Source organism: Vidua macroura, chromosome 2 (assembly GCF_024509145.1).
Source record: "Vidua macroura isolate BioBank_ID:100142 chromosome 2, ASM2450914v1, whole genome shotgun sequence".
Lineage (NCBI taxonomy): Eukaryota > Metazoa > Chordata > Aves > Passeriformes > Viduidae > Vidua > Vidua macroura.
Window position 1 is genome coordinate 54,040,021 of NC_071572.1, and position 12,040 is coordinate 54,052,060.

The 12,040-nt window shown below is 35.0% G+C and overlaps 1 protein-coding gene across 3 annotated transcripts in view; it reads left to right on the forward strand.

The window, feature by feature from the left end:
* The window catches only part of PCDH9 (protocadherin 9), a 675,647-nt gene that overhangs the window by 440,861 nt on the left and 222,746 nt on the right, over positions 1–12,040 (forward strand). The window lies entirely within an intron of this gene.

Consider the following 12,040-nt stretch of genomic DNA (forward strand, 5'->3'; position numbering starts at 1 on the left):
TTTGGGCAGAGCTGGATCTGAATGATGACATTTACATCATGGCAGATGACAACATGAACTGTGGAATATTGACTTTGGAAATATTTTTCTCATATGTATATAGGAAGACCAAAAGGTCGTGTTGGATGAAACTCTACAAAGAAACAATTTGAAATCATTTACTGAGAGTTGCGTTCTGGTTTCTTTTCCTCTATTTTCCCTTTTTTTTTTTCTTTTTTTCCCTTCCCCTGGATATGAAACCTGCATTTTCTTCTCTTTACCACAACAGAAATGTTTTTGGAACTGTGATGTTAAACTCTTAATCAGTACAAATACAAAGAATGATAAAAGAATAGCAACTATGAATGGATTGACTCTGGAGCAAGAATGTATGTCTGCTTAAGCAAGCGAGGAGCTTAAGTGGAATTATCTGGTTAATTCTCTGACCACGTTTGAGACTTGTGAAAGACTTAAAAACATCAGAGAGGAGTTTTTATGGCAGCATTGCATGTTGGCACTGTCGCACTGGCTTCACAGACTCTTAATTGTACATCTCTTCAAAAGGCAGCATAAAAGTCCTCCAGGAGAGTTAGGAAAAAAGGGCTTAGTAAACTTCATAGTAAGTTATTAAAAGTGCAGTTCTGGAAATTTTGTCTTAAACACATTGTGCAAACACAGTATATTAATCATGATCATCTATTCATGACTAATATAGACAGTAATAGAATATTAGTCAGAATGAGTAAGTGTTCTTAAAAGCTATATGAAGAGTTTTAATATGTTTGTGTTTACACCTAATTTAGCCTTAGGGATGCTAAACTTGTGTCAAATTTATGAAAATCTAACCATCAAGCTATACTAGCTATTAGTGAAGTATTGAAGTATAGATTTTTTTTTTGTTGTTTTTTTTTGCCAGATATTGAAGCAGTACACTCTGTATCTCATCAAATCTCACAAACTAAGAGAGGAATTATATGGTCAGTACTGTGACAGAAATTTTCCTAGAAAAATCCAGGCCAGGATGGGAGTCATGTAGATCATTAGATAGATTTCATTTCTATATTGTATTCAGTATCAAGCTATTGCCTAAGCACTGTATCTAAAGTTATTTTGCTACTGTAGGCACAAGTTTTCATGAGATGTGAAATAAAGTTTAAAGCAGTTTTTGGTTACTGAAGATCCTGTGGCAATTTTCAGAAGAGAAAAAATGCTGTCTGTCTGGTATTGGCCAAAGTTACTTTGTGGGTATTTAAATGTGTTCATGGTTAAAATATGTAATATCATTTGAACATTGTATTCCTTGACACTCCTAAGCTGAATTTCTAGTTCTATTGCAGTGAAATGTTCCCTAGTTGTACTTAACTGTAGAGGTAGTTTTGTTTCAGTGGCTGTTTAAGGGATTGCTGGTTATGAAAATACTTGGGACATGCTAAGGTGAAAGATACAACTATAAAGTAAGGAATAAAGCCCTAGTGAAGAGTTGTAGAATTATCATGTACATGTACTGCTAGCAGTTTTGGATGATAAGAGTTGCATAACAATATTTTTATTCTAAATGCTTCAATTGAAGAGAAAGAACAGTGTTTTTGGGAATGTTTTCAAATGACCCCTACATCAAAAATACATATTTGTTTGAATGTATTTTAATGAAAGTTCATTCTAAGTAAAACTTCACTTCAGCTCATAAGAATGTGATGTTATTCTTGATAGTAAAGTCCTTGCCTCATGCTGTGAGCAATTTTGGTTAATGACTTTAATGCTCAGTGAATTGTGTGGGTTATTACTGTACACTGTGAAGTTACGTGAATAAAAATACAGCCATTGTTTCTCAACATAATGTTGCTATTTTAATTATATTTGAAGAGTGACCAAGGCTCAGGTGTTCAAAATCTGAAATGCGGGGGTGGGGGTGGGGGGGGAAAATGTGGTAAAATCTTGCTAACTTTTTACACAAAAATATGAGAAACCTTACTGTCATATTTACTTGCAATTGTTAGCTTCTACAGAGACACAAGAACTACAATTACATGATTTAATGAAATAAACACACACAGTGAGAGTATATTCATCTAGCTAATCTGAAAACAGAAATCTCTCACGCCGGGTGAAACTGAAATGAAGAAAGAAGCCAAATATTAGCATTGTCAGCCACACGCTGTCACTGTAGCTATGAGATAAAAGCAAGAAGAGAGAAATATGAAGACTTTCATAATGAGATGTAAGTCCAAGTTTAGTTTGCATCACTGAAACCTGTCTTCTATATTTAGGTATTTTATTTTGAGGGTTGTATTCATTTAGCTAAGATATATTTTCCATTTCCCTATTGTTAGTTGATCAGTATTATTGATGGTCAATTGATGGTCAGAGGAGTTTGATGTTAACCTGTCAGAGGAGTTTGATGTTAACCTGTCAATTGCAATTCCTTATAGTTCACCTTTGTCTCATTTGCAGATTGATTCCTATAAAAAGGAATATATTCCAAAGATCTATCATCTGATACAAGTTCTTTACCTTTTAGTATATCAGATAAGAATTTAGAAAATATTCCATCTTCTTTAGGATGTAAAAAAGGTCAATGTAAAATTGAATTTACTTATACTATTTTAAAACATCTTTCATTACCAAAATTCCTGCTTTCTAGTGGTTTAAAATGTGCGTATCAGGAAGTGTACTTTTAACATAAACATCTTTATCATCAGTTGAGTTAAAACTGTACAGTCCTCTGATGTATTTTAATGTGACTTATTTTTTCAGGTACTGTTAAAAAGCCCCCTTTGCTTTCGTTCTCCAGTAGTTGGGTGCAGACTGTTACTTTTCATTACTGTAAGTGTGGTTTTCATCAGCGTGAAAAAACAATCCATCTTATTAGTGAAGAATTCTTCTTTCACTGTGGTTTAGTAAAGGTTGTCAGGGACTTAAATTTGGACTGGAATTGTTAACGTATCTAAGAGTTGCATGCAGCAGAGCTGTGCAATACAACTGTACGAAGTAAAAATATGCCTCCTAGTGTAAGGAAGGGGAAAAATTCATTCTCATGAAAATGCTTGATAAATCACATTTTGATAGCTGCAAGCTGTGGATGTGATTCATTTTTCTTCAAAGAGATAAAGAGGAATAGCATATATTTAGTGGAGTGTTAGAACTGCTCTAGGGAGAAAGCCTACTGCACACTGTGGATGAATCTATGCAATAATTCCAGCAGTTTAAAACCAGACAGAAATATAATATTTATGTCTTCTGATACATGTTTACAAAGCTAAGTAAATGTTTGCCTAATTTCTACATCTCATTAATAAGTAGTATCAATGTATATCAACAAAGTAATAGCTTCATAAAAACATGGAGCTGTAGCAAAAATTGTTACACACTCACCAGTTTCAAGATCACGTTTTTATTTAGCAAAATTAAATAGAACATTCTACTATGTCCTATGTTACTTCCAAAGCAATTCCATATTCTTGGAAATAATGTAATAATGCTGTGTTTCAATAATAATGTTTTGGATTGCTTTTCTATTTCCAGTACAATAAAAAACTGTGTGGTTAAATTTGGCTGATAAATAACTGAGTTCACACTTTTTAATAAACCTAATACTATGGCAGTTTAGTCAAGTAATGTCAGGGGTGTTAAATGGTACTCTAATTCTGGTAATAAGTAGGAATATCTCTGCGGCAGTGGCTTAATTATGATTAAAGTTCAGAGTAATGGCAAGACTGCCTTGTATTAGACTTGGTCATATCATAGTGTCCCAGGTGGAGAAGCTAAGCCTCTCCTGCAAAGAGCTTTGGTTTTACAGTGTCACTATCATTATACCCAGTGGGTGATGGTGGTTTAACCTTGAGGGCATACCCTCTGCTTAATCCTGTCTTTCATTTTACTGCCTCCAAAGTTTCTTCTTTGGCAATACTGGAGTAGTCCATAGCTAAACAGCCTAAGGTGTAGAAAGAAATGCTACTGTATTAATGCCTAGATCTAGATAATTTACTGTCCATAGTCATTCTTGTGTTTTCATTATATGAGACTATGAGAACTAAAATAGGAACATTTGCCTTTGAGTCATATCCTCCATTTCATTAAACACGAATTCATACCTCACTTGGAATCTAACACTGTCACATTTAGCTACAGGCAAGCAGGAGTAAGAAAAACTGGAGTCAGGTTGGTGAATTAGCCTACAGAAGAGCTATGAAATAGTCTGAAGTATGAATTCAATCTTAGCCCATGCACTTATGACTTTAAAAAGATAAATAAAATCTGAGAGGCATAAGAAGATTGCTATCACTTTACATCTCTTTGATGCCTCATTACTGTGAGGATTTAAAAATTGTCTTGGTTTAGTAAAGCCACTGTGCTACATCTGGTCCTATTCTACTCTCTTTTCCTCCACACGCCAAAGATAATTGGAGTGTAAATCAGGAGGCCATGACCATTGAACGAGAAGTAGGAAGGGAACTTGTCTCATTGGTTCTCCAAGAGCAACAGATAACCTTCCAAAACTTCCTAGCTGCTGCTGCCTGAGAAGAATACTTGGAGGTCCTCAGCAGTGAGATGAAAAGGCTACATGGGGCAGGGGGACGATGACAAGGGTTAGAGGATTAAAGGAAGGGGAAACTTGCACATGAGATGAAAGCTGATGCCTTTGGCTGCCATCTCTGATGATACCAAGGACAGTTTAAAACCTCAGATGCTTTTGCCAGGTTAAAAAAAGGGACTTAAGGAATTAAAAGCAATTTTTCTCCTGTAAGTATTTTCTACTCACAAAGCTTTTCTTCATATCACAACAAGCCCAGATCTACTGCAGATATTCACAGACTTTTTAAAGTTTCCAAGTGATGCCATTATCCAGTCAAACCTCTACCATTGCATAATGCTTAGTGTTTCAAACAACTTTCCTTAAATCAAACTAAGGTTTTAAAATATTCCAGTGATAAAATAGACCAGTAATATATTTTCAATGGTGTTTGATTACATGTTTTATATGGGCTTACATGGCAAGGTTGTGGGTAGGGGAGCTGCAAAGGGTGCCTCTTTGAGAAGACACCAGAGGCTTCCCCCCATGTTTGACAGAACTAGTTCTCAGTGGCTCTAAAACAAATTCATTGCTGCCCAAAGCTGCACAGCAGCTGGGGGAAAGGAGTAAGAAAAATGTGAGAGAAACAAACCTGCAGAGTAAGAAAAATGTGAGAGAAACAAACCTGCAGATACTAAGGGCCATGATGAAGGAGGTAGAGAGCATGCTTCAGACACCAAATAGATTCCGTCAGCTTGTGGAGAAGGTGGTGCCCCCAGCAGCCCATGGAGGACCCCACCCTGAAACAGGTAGGTATGCCTTCCCTGGAGGAAGTTGCAGTCCATGAAGGGCACATGCAGGAGCAGGAATTCTGGCCCCTAGGGAACGCACTCTGGAGCAGTCTTGTCTTGAAGGCTCACACATTGTGGAAGGGACCCATGTATTGCTGGGAAAGGACCCCATGTTGGCCAGGGTATGATGAGGAAGAAGCAGCAGATACAAAGTTTTGCCGACTGACTGAAACTCATTTTCATATCCCTTAACACCACTTAGTGACAGGAGCAAGGTAGGGAGGAGTCAGAAGAGGAGGGCATGAAAAAATGAATTTGAGCCTGGGAAGAAGGAAGAGTTGGGTACTGGGAAAGGTGTTTTTTGTTTTGTTTTTCTTGTTTCTCACAATCCTATTTGGGTTTTTATTGATGATAAATTAAATTTTTCTTCCCCAGGCTGAGTCAGTTCTGCCAGGGATGGTAACTAGTCAGTGATCTCCCTGTCCTTATCTCAACCCTTGAGCTTTTTCATCTCATTTTCTTCCCACCTTGTTGAGAAGGGGGGTGATAGAGCAGCTTGGTGAGCACCTGGCAGCAGCCAGGGTTAACCCACCAGAATATTAAAGCTGGTGTTGTATTCCCAGTCTGAAAGCATTTATTTTCAGTTTCTACCTCTTGTCTGTATGACTGTACCACTGTTTGTCAACGTGAAGTCTGTGACTTCCAGAAGTGCAAGTATATTTTGGGACCCAAGGGACTTTCTTAACTAGTACAGCATCCTGCACAATACAGATCAGAAATCCTAGAAAATAACCTAAAAAAAGGATGTGTCTTCTGCTGGTATCTACAGCATATGTTACAGAATAATTTCTTGATTTAATGATCTTCAGTGACAGAGGAAATAGTACTACATTGCTTACTGATTTCAACTGAATCAGGCTTTTATTTGATAAAAGGAGTTTTTGGCGTCCATAGCTCAGATGGTGTGCTCAAGTCTTCTTGAATTGGTATTACAGAGGTTAATTCGTAGTAGTATTTTGAATGTTGCAACATTTTGTTCTTAAGCACTTTTTTCCTCTCTGTATGTTAATACTGGTCCAATGCCTGTCCAGTAAAAAAAAAAAAAAAAAAAAATATATATATATATAAAATAAGAAAAATAAAACATGTCTTTTTTTTTTTGCAGAGTTTTAAAATCAGTTTTTCTCTTTATCAGTCATTGTTTTGACTTGAGTGGGTTTTTTTTCTCATAAACATGATGTTTAACAGTACTTTTTAGCTATAGAAGAGAGACTGATTTTTCTACTATTTAAAGACTTTCCATAGTAACTTCAAGTCAAAATCACAATTGAACACATATATCTGTAATCATCATGAAATATATTTGAAAGATTTTTTTTTAGCATTCTAGGTGCTCTATCACCTAACTTTATTTAACACAATTCACCTTTTAAAAGTGTGATATGTGATTATGGCAGAAATATTTGTTTGATATTTTTGAGGTTGCTGTTTCCAAAATTCAGTGAAAGTTTTTGTTGTCAACTGTGACTCCTTGTTACCTTGAAATGACAACTAATTTCCCAGTGTTAGTCTTCTACTATACAGTAAAAGAAGTCTTAGCAGTGCAACTCCTATTCCCAATGGCAAGCTGACAAAAAAAAAGGTTATATTTCTGAGAATAAAGTGTTGAAGTTAGCATGGCATTGTTAATTTCAGCCTTTAAGTGGTTACAGATTTAAGGAGAATTAGAATTGTTGATGGCTGCAATGAGAGGAATAACTTAATGCAGGAAGAATAACGTCATTGCACCCACACAGACTTGGGCCTAAGAACTAGAAAACAGCTTTGCAGTGAGAGAACCGGGAGTCCTGGTGGATAGCAAATTAGCCATGAGCCAGAAAGACACCCTTGAAGAAAAGAAGTTAGTCTCCTGAACTGCAGTAGAAAAGGTGCTGGCAGCAAGATGTTGGAAAGATTCTTTCTCTCTACTCAGCACTGGTGAGACACCATTGAAGTGCCAAGTCCAGTGCTGGTTTTTCCAGTATGGAAGGGAAATAGAAATATGGACTGAGTCCAGAAAAGGACCACAAAGATTATTAAGGTATTAGAGCATCTGTCACATGGAGAGAAGCTGAGAGAACTGTGACTGTTCATCCTGGAGAAGGGAAAGGCTTAGGAAGGATCTAATTAATGTGTGCAAATACCTGACGTGGTGCAGGAAGGAGAGCAGAGAGAGAGCCAGACCTTTCTCAGTAGTGTATCAAATCAAAGAAGGGACACTGGGCACAAACTGAAATACAGACAAATTTTATTTAAACATATTTAAACATATTTAAACATAAGGAAAATCACCACATTTTCTTGCTATCAGAAAAATAGAAATCTGCACCAAGTTTTGCAGAGAGATTGTGGCATCTTCATGGATGTTTTAGAAATCGAACAGGACATTTCTATAGCTGAGTTATGGTAACTCCCTGAGTTGAGCAGGAAGGTGTGAATAAAGCCTCTTCAGACTTCCCTTCCAAGTTTAACCATTCTATGATTCTGAAATCCTATAAATTAATTAAATTTGTCTTGCATAGACTGTGCAATACAGACATGAAGAAAAAAAAAAGGAAAGAAAAATCTGTATTCTCCGAGGTAAATCAAGTATAAACTTGTAAACTTATGGTAGGATATCTGTTGTAGTACTATACACAGTACAGAAATCAAACAAAAATAGGTACTATCCAGGTTACTCATTTCTTCTCCAGTTTAGCTCCTGAGATAAATATCTGAAATGGGTCAAGTAAATCTTGTAAAGAAATGCCTTTATCCCATCATAGGTTATGAATAAAGGCTGTGGAAAGTAATCAAGTAATACCCCTGTTAGTTCCATAAATTAATGATGAACCCAGCTTCATATTATATACTCTGAATTTGGATGCTTACATGCAGAAATCTAAAACTTTATCCTAAGTGTCTAAGCTCCCTTTCTAATTTACTGATCACAAAAACTTTCATTTGAGCTAGGAAACCAAACCAGGTTTGCTAAATTTCACTCTAGAGTCATTCACCATATTTCTGTTGAGTGTAATAGGAGCTCAAACACCAATTTCACACAAAGACATTTTGGATGAAATTTAGCTCCACAATTTATATGCATAGGACTCAAATAATTTGTTATACATTGGCATTTGGTTGAATGAACCTACTTCTTATAATTCCACTCCCTTCTTTCCTGTTTGACATCCATATCCAAACAGTTTGGGAACACCAGGATCTTTCTAACCTGGCATTGTTGATGATTAGACAGGAGAAGTGAGGTTTAGGTTGAGATTCATTCAAAAAGCTATTGTGCAGGTGCCCTGTGTGTAACCTTGTGATGCGTCTGTGACTCATTCAGATGTGAGTTGGAGGTAGATGTGAATTAGTCTGGGATCCAGGTATAGTCAGTGGAGACCTCAATTATCATAACTGAGACTAGAGACCCAGACAGTTGGGTCTGATGAATGATGTGTAGTACATGTGTCTACTTTAATGTGAGAGGTATATAGTTTTCCAAACTATATTGACTGGATTGAAATTGTGTATAGAGGAAGATCAGACACCTAAATTTATCTGATTCCCACAAATCCAATCTCAGCTGTTTTTGTTTCTAAGGGAATACTCATATCTTTTGGGAGATTTATCAGGGTTTTTTGTTTGTTTGTTTGTTTGTTTGTTTGTGGTTTTGGGGTGGTTGTTTTTTTTTTTTTTTAATTTTTTTTTAAATATAACTGAAATTAAACCATCCTACCTTTTAAAAGCACAATTCTAAGGAAGGATTTCTAAAAATAATTTCTGTTCTCTAATCAGTTTTTCTTCCTCCAAACAATCACCAAATATTGACTGGGAATTATCATAAGTCTCATGCCATTTTGAAAATTAGCATATCTTGAAGTGCTAAGGATGTATTTTGACTGTCTCTTTACGCATATCTGTATGGTGTGTTCATGGAATTCACGAGTTCCTTCCTTAAAGCAAATATCTGAGTAAGCATCACTTTCTGGGAAGGAAATCTATTCTTTTGGAAGAAAAAGTGTGCTATCTTAAGAAATAACCTTATGCAATAGTGTCTTCAGGTTTGACCAATAACACCCAGAAACTAGGTATTCATTTTGTTATGCTTGTTTTATGGATTTATCTTTTTCTTTTTCACAGATTTTATGTTTGGGGTTTTTTTCCTAAGGAGAAATCCATGCATAAGAAGGGAGGTTCTCTTAATAAAATTTGAAAATTATATTATGTAGGTAATGAATATTCTGTTTTTCTTTCAAATATTTGGCTTTGCAAGGAATGTTTTATTGTTTTGTACATACACTTGCTCTGTTTGTCTTCAACAGAAGGACAAGGGGGACAAAAGATGAATTAAGTAGATAAGGAAAAAAATAAGGAATTATATTTGCAGTCTAAAACTCATGAAAGTAAACCTTCTAGAAATATGAATAAGAGTTGAATAATTTATTAGTGCAATGCTTTATCCCCTTTCATAATAATCCAGGTTAATACAGGATAAGATAAGTAGGGAGAAGGAAAATAATAGTAGAATACTTACCTTTTTTCACTGTGCATCGCATGTTAAATGTCTTTATTCTGTGGTTGCAAGGTGAAGGCCTGTGCGCTACAGAGAATCCATCTAGACATGGTAGCAACATAAGCAGCTAAACTTAGGACATATTTACCTGTGGTGAGGAAAGGAAAATATATAAAAAACCTTTTCCAAAACATTTTAAAACTTTGGAGTTTATTCCCATATTGAAACAAACAAATAGATAAAGACATAAATCAATCTTTAACTGTTCAGGAGAGTTTGAAAATTTTGCAGCTTTGGCAAAAAGCTTTTCAATATTAATCCTGTGCTACATCAGCACAAAACCCATGCCCAAACAAGCAAACAAAAACAAGCAAACAAGCAAAAAACCACAAACAAAACAAACAAAAATCAACCAAAAAAACCACAAAAAAGATTATTTAGTAACATCTGGACACCTTTGTGAGAAAGCAGAAAAATATTTTCTTGTGTATGCTTATATATATATTTTATACTTTTATCAATGTTTGTAGCTCCACAGTGAAGTATTACACAGCACAGTAGGACCAGATCTGGATGTGAAGATCCAGAACTGGTGCTGAGAACACAGAGTATTCTGTGTATACTTCCGTGACAGTTGCTCTGGACTTTTGTGGTCCATGGGCTGAATGCCCATTTGTTACTGATTTTGTTTCATTCCATTCCAAAGGAATCCCCTCTTTGTGATCCAAAAAGGTCTTCACAAATATGTCAAGTGGAAGTGATTAGGAAATTCATGTCAAAAGTACACTCCTGCAAGTTAATGTTGTCTTACTATTTAGTAAGATATATTTCTATCTACATGAAACAACTCACTCATATTATTTTAAACAAATATGTATTATTGAACTGTCATCTAAGTACTTAATGCTCAAATATTCCCAGCATATTTATGGTGATTTTTCAGTTCTTCACTCTGAAAACCACCCAAAAATGTCATTTTCAATACAAAACTTGAAATTAAATTCTATGCATCTACCATTTAGGGGAAGTATTCTTTTTGCTCACTTGGTGACATGCTCCACTACTCTTTTAGATTAGATTTGTTTTGTCTTCAAGATTTAAAGAAAGTGTTTAAGTTCACTGACAAAGATTGAATAACTTAATTCTTTACTGTACTGAACTATTCTATTCCATATCTGCATTTGTTAAATAGTGTCATGGAGATAGCTATTGAAGACATACTCATATCAAGCAAAAACATCAGTTATAAATGATTCATTCATCTAAAATATCTGTGAAAAAGCAAAAACCTTCTCAAATTTATAATAATTGCATATTTTATAATCCAAGAGTTGAATGGTGTGATGTTTATTATTTTACACATCCTTCATTTTTTCTTATGTAAAATACATATATGACTGACAAGAGACTGTGATGGAGTAATTGACCAGTTTTGATGTTTAACTTTTACTGGATATTAAAAAATATTTTTTTTTTTTTTGTTAAAGAGCAGTAGTCAATTACTGAATTTAAGGGAAAATAATTTATTAGTAAAAACACATTAAATTGTTGCTATTTAAAATGTATTTAAAATATACAAGCACATATTGCAATATTTCTGAAGACTTACACTGTAACACAGCAAAGGCATACACAATTGATTTTATTTTCAGTAGAGAAGCCAATACAATTTGAGTGTTTTGGGGTTTTCTTCTTTTTTTAAATGTATTGGTTTTGCAAAAATGTAACAAAAGAGGCTGGTTTTAATTGGTGGTGTTTTTCCAAGGCCCTTGAAACCCTGGCATTTACAGTTGTTGTGAGTGTGAATGTGATCTGGCAAGCACAGCATAGCCATTAACTAATGGATTGTAGCTACAATCTTTCAATAAAAACGTGTAGGTGGCTAGTAATACCATAGTGTTACCAGCAATTTTAAAGTCATTTGTAGGTTAGTTTGTGGAATTAAAAGTGTAATCAAAAATTTCCCTGCACTGCTGCCTTTTTAGCTGATTTAAGTGCAGCTTCCTTGGATCATTCATAAGAGAAACTAAATGACTTAATAATAATCATCCACGCCACAATGGATTAGTTGTTTGAATTATAGTTTCACAGTTAATATATTTATTTTAATGAGAAATTAAAGGAATTGTATAAGATAGTTGCTTTGTGCCATTACTCCGGGTCTTAATATTTATTTATTAATTTTTCATATACTACACATACTTGTCCTTCATTATTACTCCATTA